We start from the raw sequence: 9493 nt of genomic DNA, 5'->3' as shown, positions 1-9493 counted from the left end.
TTTAAGTTTTGAAATTTTTCCCTATATGTTCTGGATTTATATATACATGTATATTGATAACGCTAACAAGAGTATTGTTTACTACATGATAAGACAAGAAGCTTGCAACTATGCATGAGTAATTATAGTAATCTCTGACTAATGGTTTTTAAGAAAGAATAAGTTAAGTATCTACAACAATATATTCTTTATAAATATAAGGGTGGTTTACTTTTTGCTTGCTTAAGACCTGTTGTTTAGTTCGAGTTATCAAATAGATAATTTTTTTGTAAAAATTTAAAAAATGATTCCTTATTGAAGCCTTCAAACGCTTGAATATTTAGTTGATTGGTCCTACGAGCCCTTAAAGTGTATCAAAACGATTTAAGTAAAATACTTAATAATTGGCTCGTAGGACTAACAAAGATCTAATAAGTAAGTATAAGGCATAAATTGTTTATAACATTAGATTATCCATAAATATTTTTAACTCTATCCGTCTATTTGATTCACTATCGACTACTTATCATTATCAGCAAATGATCTAATGTTTGGCTCGTAGGACCATAAGTTTCACTCTCTTTTTGATCTAAAATCTGATGTATTAGCTAACAATCAAAACGATTAAAGTAAAATACTTAATATTTGGCTCGTAGGACCAACAAACATCTGATTTGTAAGTAAAACACATAAATTCTGACAATTTTTAAAAGATATATGTACTTTTCGTATATTTTTATTAAAAACAAATTTTACTTTATCGTTTTTCACGCTCAAAGTGTAAAAATAATATTTGCTACAAAACCTACCACAATTTTTCAATTGTTATTAAATGAATTGTTTAACAAATCTGTCTAAAGTCCTTTAAAATTGTTAATGGATTTCCTTATAGATAAAGTGGCGCTGTACTTAAGAGTATTGTTTACTATACAATAACTTTTATTCATGCAGTTATGCATGAGCAATAGCTGACTGATGGATATGGTTTAATAAAATACTAAAATTTTCTTGGCGGATTTTTAAACTGAATGAAATATAGTTAGCAATATATAGTCCATGGACTACTCAAAAGATTATGAGGTCAATAGCTAGTCCAGATACTAGCTCCCGAGCCCCGAGACTAGTAAATAAACTAGTGAATAAATTGATTGATTTACTACTCCGTGGGTTTTTCAAATGTCTAGTACCTAGACTATTCACTACTACTAAGCTACTACTACTTAATGCCGAGACTAGTTAATAGCTAGTTTAAAGACTAGTTAATACTGTAACACAAAGACTAGTCAATAAACTAGTTTTTAAACTGATCAATTTACTAGTCGATAGTCTTGTTAATTTAAGAACGCATAGACTATTCAATGGACTATTAGACTACTCAAATGACTATGTAGTCAATATTTAGTACATTAATCCCGAAACTAGTTAATACTAGTCAATAAACTATTTAATAACACATAGACTATTAAATGGACTATTAGTCTACCCAAATGACTTTGTAATCAATAGCTAATACATTAGTCCCGAAACTAGTTAATTCACTAGCTCCGAGACTAGTCAATAAACTAGTTAATAAACTAACCATTTTACTAACTCATGAACTTGTCAATTGTATAACATATAGACTATTCAATGGACTATTAGACTACCCAAATGACTATGTAGTCAATAGCTAATACATTAGTCCCCAGACTTGTTAATAGCTAGTTCAGAGCCTTATTAATACACTAACTCCGAGTCTAGTTAAGAAACTTATAAATTTTCTAATCCATGAACTTGTAATTGTATAACAAATAGACTTTTCAACGGACTATTGGACTACTCAAATGACTATGTAGTCAATAGCTTATACACTTGCCCCGAGACTAGTCAATGGCTTGTTCAGAAACTAGTTAATACACAAGCCCTGAGACTAGTCAATAAACTAGTTTATAAACTAATCAATGTTCTTGTCAATTTAATAACACATACAGTATTCAATGGACAATTGTAAGTACCAGTCAACAGACATATTCATAGACTATTCATTAAGCATTTGCACAGACTTATCTATAAACGACTGCAAAGACTAGTCCATAGATTAGTCAAAGATCTAGCATATAGACTTAAGAATTTACTAGTTCATAAACCAGTCAAATTACTACCATATACACTAGTCTATGGTGATTATGGAAAACATATTAAAAATTTTGCAATAAAAAATATTTTAAATTCTTTAACATTTTAAAATTTTCTTTATATGTTTTCACATATAGAACTGTTTTAAGGTTATGAAACATTGATGGTTGTTAAAATTAACCACGTGTTTTTTTCTTGTCATTTTCATAAACATCAACAACACTTCAGCAACAGCACTTAAGCTAACTACCTACTCTTACATTTTGTTTGTTTCTATTTCCTTTAACTTCCTTTTAGTGCTTTCCCCGCCACTTTTTTTGCTATTTAATTATTTTTTTGGTTTTTTTAAATTGCTAAAATGTACTTAAGGCTAAAAGAGAAATTAAAAAAAAAACAGCAACAACAACAGCCATTATATTTGTTAATTATTTAAAGGTGTAGATAATACTTAATGCCACAAAATGTAATTTTGGTGTTAGACACATGTGGTTAAGCAATTTGTTTAAATTAAACAAAAGTTAAACATAGACAAACACACAGACACGTAGAAAACTAAACTATAAGGTTTTAACACTTTAACCATTAGAGGTGGCAAGGTATTGCAATAAATGAACCTGAGTGATCTATAAAAAGGTCTTTAAAAGTGTAGTTTACTATTTATCATATAATGGTGGTTTATTATGGGGACAGTGTGCACTGTACTAGTCCTCGGTAAACAATAGAAGAGTGAGTTGCTAATAATTTTGTTAAATAAAAAGCCTTCTTCTGACTGTTATTATTATTTACCTAATGGCTTCATTAAATAGTTTATAAAATCTTTAAACAATTACCAAAACTGTTGGGTTTTGTCTGTTTAGATATGAGTACTGACAAACACAACAACAGATTATATTATATATAGAAAACACCTAGAGATATTTATAGAAATATTTACTCTTGTTTAAATACCACATTATACTATTATATTAAAAACTAAAAGTATGAAAATCCTAAACACAAATCTACTCAATTCATACTTAAATGACAAAAACCTTAAATTTGTTTTCAAATTTGTCGAATTTTTTTTTTAAAGAGTTTGTAAAATAACTTAGTAATCATATATGAAATTTGTTACAAATGTTTTCATTCTTTATATTTAAAAAACGTATACTTGAAAACGATATATTCAAGGCTACCAGAATGGTTAAGAACCTCCTAAAGCTATTATTTTTGGATTTTTTCTCTTTTGACAAAATCTTGCATGTAACTGTAAAGATAATATTACAGTGTGGTTAACCTGGGCACAAATTTCAGTTGAAGTCGTTGCAAGGCACAGTGAGAAGAACATGTCACAAGTTAATGCCTATAAATTACTAAATTTCCTATGATTTTATTGTATTTTTTATGAATTTCCAATATTAAATATTTGCATTCGTCCCCTGACTGCTATGGCTGTCGATCAATGGTATCTATATTTACATATAAAATTCCAATGTATATGTAAAATACAGTTTATGAAGTTCATATGCAGACATTTATAATGAAATATGTATATACATGTATATTTTTATTTTATCGGAAAATATATAAACAGCAACTTAAATTTTAGTTAAAATTGTTAAATAAATATTTTAAAATTGAAAAATGATTACAACTGCTCAACAAATAAATACTTTGATACAAAAGTAAGTAAATATATATCAAAGGGTTAACAACATACACTATTTGACCTTGTTCTTTCAGCTAAAGAAAATATAAACTTTTTATTTTTTTCATTTACAAACTTTTGTCATCAAAAAAGTATTTTTCATTAAAAAAAGTAAATTTTATTCATTAAAGACTTTTTGGTTAAAAAAAGAGTTTTTTTTTGTTATACATAAATCTTTGTTCATTGAAAAAGCAATTTACTAAAAATTTATTATGTCCAAAAATGAGCTGTTGCAAAGGTCTAGTAGATAAGTTCCAACTTCTTAAACATTAGATAATAATCTAGACTATATATAGATTAGTCTAGGCTATAGACTATAGATTAGTCTATAGCCTAGACTATAGATTAGTCTATAGCCTGGACTATAGATTAGTCTATAGCCTAGACTATAGATTAGTCTATAGCCTGGACTATAGATTAGTCTATAGCCTGGACTATAGATTAGTCTGTAGCCTGGACTATAGATTAGTCTATAGACTGGACTACAGATTAGTCTAAGGTCTTAACTATAGATTAGTCTGAGGTCTTATCTAGAGATTAGTCTATAGACTTGACTATAGATTAGTCTATAGTCTTGACTATAGATTAGTCTATAGACTTAACTATAGATTAGTCTATAGTCTTGACTATAAATTCGTCTACAGTCTTAACTATAGATTAGTCTACAGTCTTGACTACAGATTAGTCTATAGACTTAACTACAGATTAGTCTATAGTCTTGACTATAAATTCGTCTACAGTCTTAACTATAGATTAGTCTATAGTCTTGACTATAGATTAGTCTATAGACTTAACTATATATTAGTCTATAGTCTTGACTATAGATTCTACTACAGTTTTAACTATAGATTAGTCAATAGTCTGGACTATATATTAGTCTATAGTCTGGACTATAGATTAGTCAATAGTCTTGACCATAGATTAGTCTATAGTCTTGACCATAGATTAGTCTGTAGACTTGACTTTAGATTAGTCTATAGTCTTGACTATAGATTAGTTTATAGGCTGGACTATAGATTAGTCTATAGTCTTGACTATAGATTAGTCTATAGTCTTGACTATAGATTAGTCTATAGTCTTGACTATAGATTAGTCTATAGTCTTGACTATAGATTAGTCTATAGTCTTGACTCTAGATTAGTCTATAGTCTGAACTATAGATTAGTGTATAGTCTTCATTATAGATTAATCTATAGTTTTGATAATAGATTAGTCTCTAGCCTTGACTACAGATTAGTCCATAGTCTTGACTATATTTTAGTCTAAAGTTTTGTCTATAGATTAGTCTATATTCTTGACTATAGATAAGTCTATAGTTTTGACTATAGATAAGTCTATAGTTTTGACTATAGATTAGACTATAGTCTTGATTATAGATTAGTCTTTAGTCTTGATAATAGATTAGCCTATAGCCTTGACTACAGATTAGTCTATAGTCTTGACTATATTTTAGTCTATAGCCTTGACTAAAGATTAGTCTATAGTTTTGACTATAGATTAATCGATAGTCTATATCTTTAGTCAAGACTATAGATTAGTCTATAGTCTTGACTAAAGATAAGTCTATAGTCTTTACTAAAGATAAGTCAATAGTCTTGACTAAAGATAAGTCCATTGTCTTGACTATAGATTATTCTATAGTCTTGACTATAGATTGTTCTACAGTTTTGACTATAGATTAGTCTATAGTTTTGACTATAGATTAGTCTATAGTATTGACTATAGATTCGTCTACAGTCTTAACTATAGATTCGTCTACAGTCTTACCTATAGATTAGTCTATAGTCTTGACTATAAATTAGTCTATAGTGTAAAATCAAAGCATCTGAAGTAAGACATACCTACAACAATATGTAGACCAACATATAATAAAATGAATAATTTTCAAAATTAATAAGGTAGCAATAAAAAATTTGAAAGCAGTTTGCTTTTTAAAATCAAAAATATTTATGATAAAAAATAATACTTAAAAAATAACATAAATTCGCTCACCTTTAATTTGTGGTCCAAATAAAGATGTTTTTTTATTTTCTAAGCAAAAACACACATTTCCTTCATCATATTTGTATGGCTTTTTTATTGACATTAACACACTTTTTCGTATGAACATGATTGCTCTATTTTATTTTATTTCATTTTATTTAATTTTATTTAATTTTATTTTATTTTATTTTATTTTATTTTTTTTAATTTTATTTAATTTTATTTTATTTTATTTTATTTTATTTTATTTTATTTTTATATTTTATTTAATTTTATTTTATTTTCTTATTTTGCTTTTATTTACACACAAACAAAATATACACTACTTTTTTTCTTTTCATAACAATAACAAATACTAATACACCACTTGCATAGATATACATACATATATTCTCCCTACACCCCTCTTTTTAACTAAATTATTTGCTCAAAACTTCTTTTTCTCATAATAGCAACAACAACTTCACTTCTTTTTTACTCACATTTCCTCACCCAACACAACAAACGAACTTATTAATTTGTTGTTGCTACTTAAACGAATGGCCCAACTAAAGCAAAAACACCGACCGGCACGCCACCGAAAAAAAATTGCATTAACTTTTTTCACAAATTTTTAACATTGATTTCATCTTTAATTTAACACCTTTCTTAGATATTTTTTTAAAAAACTATTAACTAACATTTAATTAACAATATAATGCAATAAAATTTTAATATATACGATTAATTAACGCCCGACACTTATTTTAACAAGACAATTACTTAAAAGACAACCGAACACTTTAGAAATTTATGGAAAACTAAAGAGGGAATGCAAATAAGTCAAAGAAAGAGCAAATGTCATTGATATTGTTGTTATTGTTATTGGTGAATTTTGGGAGTAGAAAAATAAGAGTTGTTCATTGTTGTTGTGGTTATTAGTAGAAGTAAAAAAAGTGTTGTATTTGTTATTAGCTTAGTGTTAAGATGAAAGCAATAAAAAAACAAAAACAAAGATGCAATCAGTGATGGGTAAAAAAGAAAAAGTACTTTTTTATGCATGTAAGTAAGAGGAATTAAGAAGTTAATGAATGAATTAAAGATTTGTTTAAACTAATAAAAAACTATAATAAAATTCATATTATTGTTTCTCTACTTTTATTATTGCTATCCTTTGTCCGGGCTATATATTTGGTTCAGGAGAATAGATTATAGCATCGACTGGCCTATTCTCTGGACTATAGATTGGGCAATAGCCTGGACTACAGATTACGCTAAAGTCTGGACTATAGATTAGGTAATAGTCTGGGCTACAAACCACGCTAAAGCCGAACCGAACGATAGATCAGTCTATAGTTTAGACTATAGATTAGTCAATAGACTGCACAATAAATTGATCTAAAGTCTGGACTACGGAATAGTCAACATTCTAGACTATAAAATAGTCTATAATCTGGACTATAGAATAGTCTAGAGACTGGACTATAGAATAGTCTAGAGACTGGACTATAGAATAGTCTATAGTTTGGACTATAGAATAGTCAATAGTCTGCACTATAGAATAGTCTATAATCTGCACTATGGAATATTCTTTAGTCTGGACTATAAAATAGTCTGGATTACAGAATAGTCTATTGTTTTACTATAAAATAGTCTATAGTCTTGACTATAGAACAGCTATAGTCTGGACTATAAAATATCTATAGACTAAACTATAGAAAAGTCTATAGTCTGGACTAGCGAATAGTCTAGGGTCTGGACTATAGAATAGTCTATAGTATGGACTTAAGAATAGTCTATAGTCTGGACTAAAGAATAGTCTACAGTCTGGACTATAGAATAGTCTATATTCTGAACTATAGAAAAGTCTATAGTCTGGACTATAGAATAGTCTATGTCTGGACTTTAGAATAGTCTACTGTCTGGACTATAGAATAGTCTATAGTCTGGTCTATAGAGTAGTCTACAGTGTGGACTATAGAATAGTCTATAGTCTGGACTATAGAATAGTCTACAGTCTGAACTATAGAATAGTCTATATTCTGAACTATAGAATAGTCTATAGTCTGGACTATGGAACTGTGTGGACTATAAAATAGTCTATAGTCTGGGCTATAGAATACTTTATAATCTGGACTATACAATTTTGTGTGGACTATAAAATAGTCTATAGTCTGGACTATCGATTAGTCTATAGTCTGGACTATAGAATAGTCTATAATCTGGACTATAGAATTGTCTATAATCTGGACTATAGAATTGTCTATTTTCTGGACTATATAATAGTCTATAGTCTGGACCTATATAATAGTCTATAGTCTATAGTCTGGACTATAGAATAGTCTATAGTCTGGACTATAGAATAGTATATTATTTTTTATATTTTTCCCGCAAAAACAGATATTTCCTTCTTTATATTTTTCCTACATTTACTTTAAGACACTTCTTGTTATTAATATAATTGCTCTATTTAATTTAAATTTATTTTTTATTTAAACAAATAGAATACTTCTTTGCCCAACAACAAAAAATACTAATACACCACTTTCATATTCTCCCCACACCCCTCTTTATTAACATAAAGATTAGCACTTGGTTTAATATACACTACTTCTTTTTCTCATAACAACAACAACAACTTTACTTATTACATTCATACACTTCCCCTCCCTTCGCATAAATCGAAAACAAATTGACTTGTTGTTGCTACTTAAACGAATGGCCCAACTAAAGCAAAAACAACGACCGGCACGACACGGAAAATATTGCATTAACTTTTTTTCTCAAATTTCAAACACTTGTTGCATCTTTTATTTAACACTTTTCTTAGAAATTTTTTTAACAAAACTATTAATTAACACTTAATTAACAATGTAATGCAATAATATTTTAATATAAACGATTAATTAACGCCCGACACTTATTTTAACAAGACAATTACTTAAAAGACAACCGAACACTTTAGAAATTTATAGAAAACTAAAGAAGAATGCAAATAAGTCAAAGAATGAGCAAATGTCATTGATGTTGTTGTTATTGTTATTAGTGAATTTTGGGAGTATATGACTTGTTGTTATAAGTAACAGTAAATTATTATTTAGAGTAAAGTAAAACAATAACAATGATGCAGTCAATGGGTAAAAAAGATTTGTTGACTTAAATCATACAAGGAATTTTATTAATGTTTCCGTATACATATTTATACTTATTATTGTTATAGATTAGGCTATTAATCAATAGTTTGGACAATAGATTAGTCCATATATGCAGATTGGTCCAAATTATAGGCTATAGATTAACCTGTACTATACATAGTCTGGACTATAAATAAGTCTACATTCTGGACTATAGATTAATCAATAATCTATACTATAGATTAGTCTATAGTATGTACTATAGGTAAGACCATTAGGATTAATCTATAGTCAGGACATAAAAAATATACTCTACTCTACTCTGGACTATAGATTAGTCTATAGTCTGCACTTTAAATTAGTCTATAGTCTGGACTATATATTAGTCTATAGTTTGGACTATAGATTAGTCTATCGTCTGAACTATATATTACTCTATCGTCTGGACTATAGATTAGTTTATAGTCTGGACTATAGATTAGTCTATAGTCTGGACTATAGATTAGTATATAGTCTGGACTATAGATTAGTCTATAGTCTGGACTATAGATTAGTCTATAGTCTGGACTATAGATTAGTCTATAGTCTGGACTATAGATTAGTCTATAGTCTGGAC

Source organism: Lucilia cuprina, chromosome 6 (genome assembly GCF_022045245.1).
Source record: "Lucilia cuprina isolate Lc7/37 chromosome 6, ASM2204524v1, whole genome shotgun sequence".
Lineage (NCBI taxonomy): Eukaryota > Metazoa > Arthropoda > Insecta > Diptera > Calliphoridae > Lucilia > Lucilia cuprina.
Note: the sequence above shows the minus strand (reverse complement) of the source record.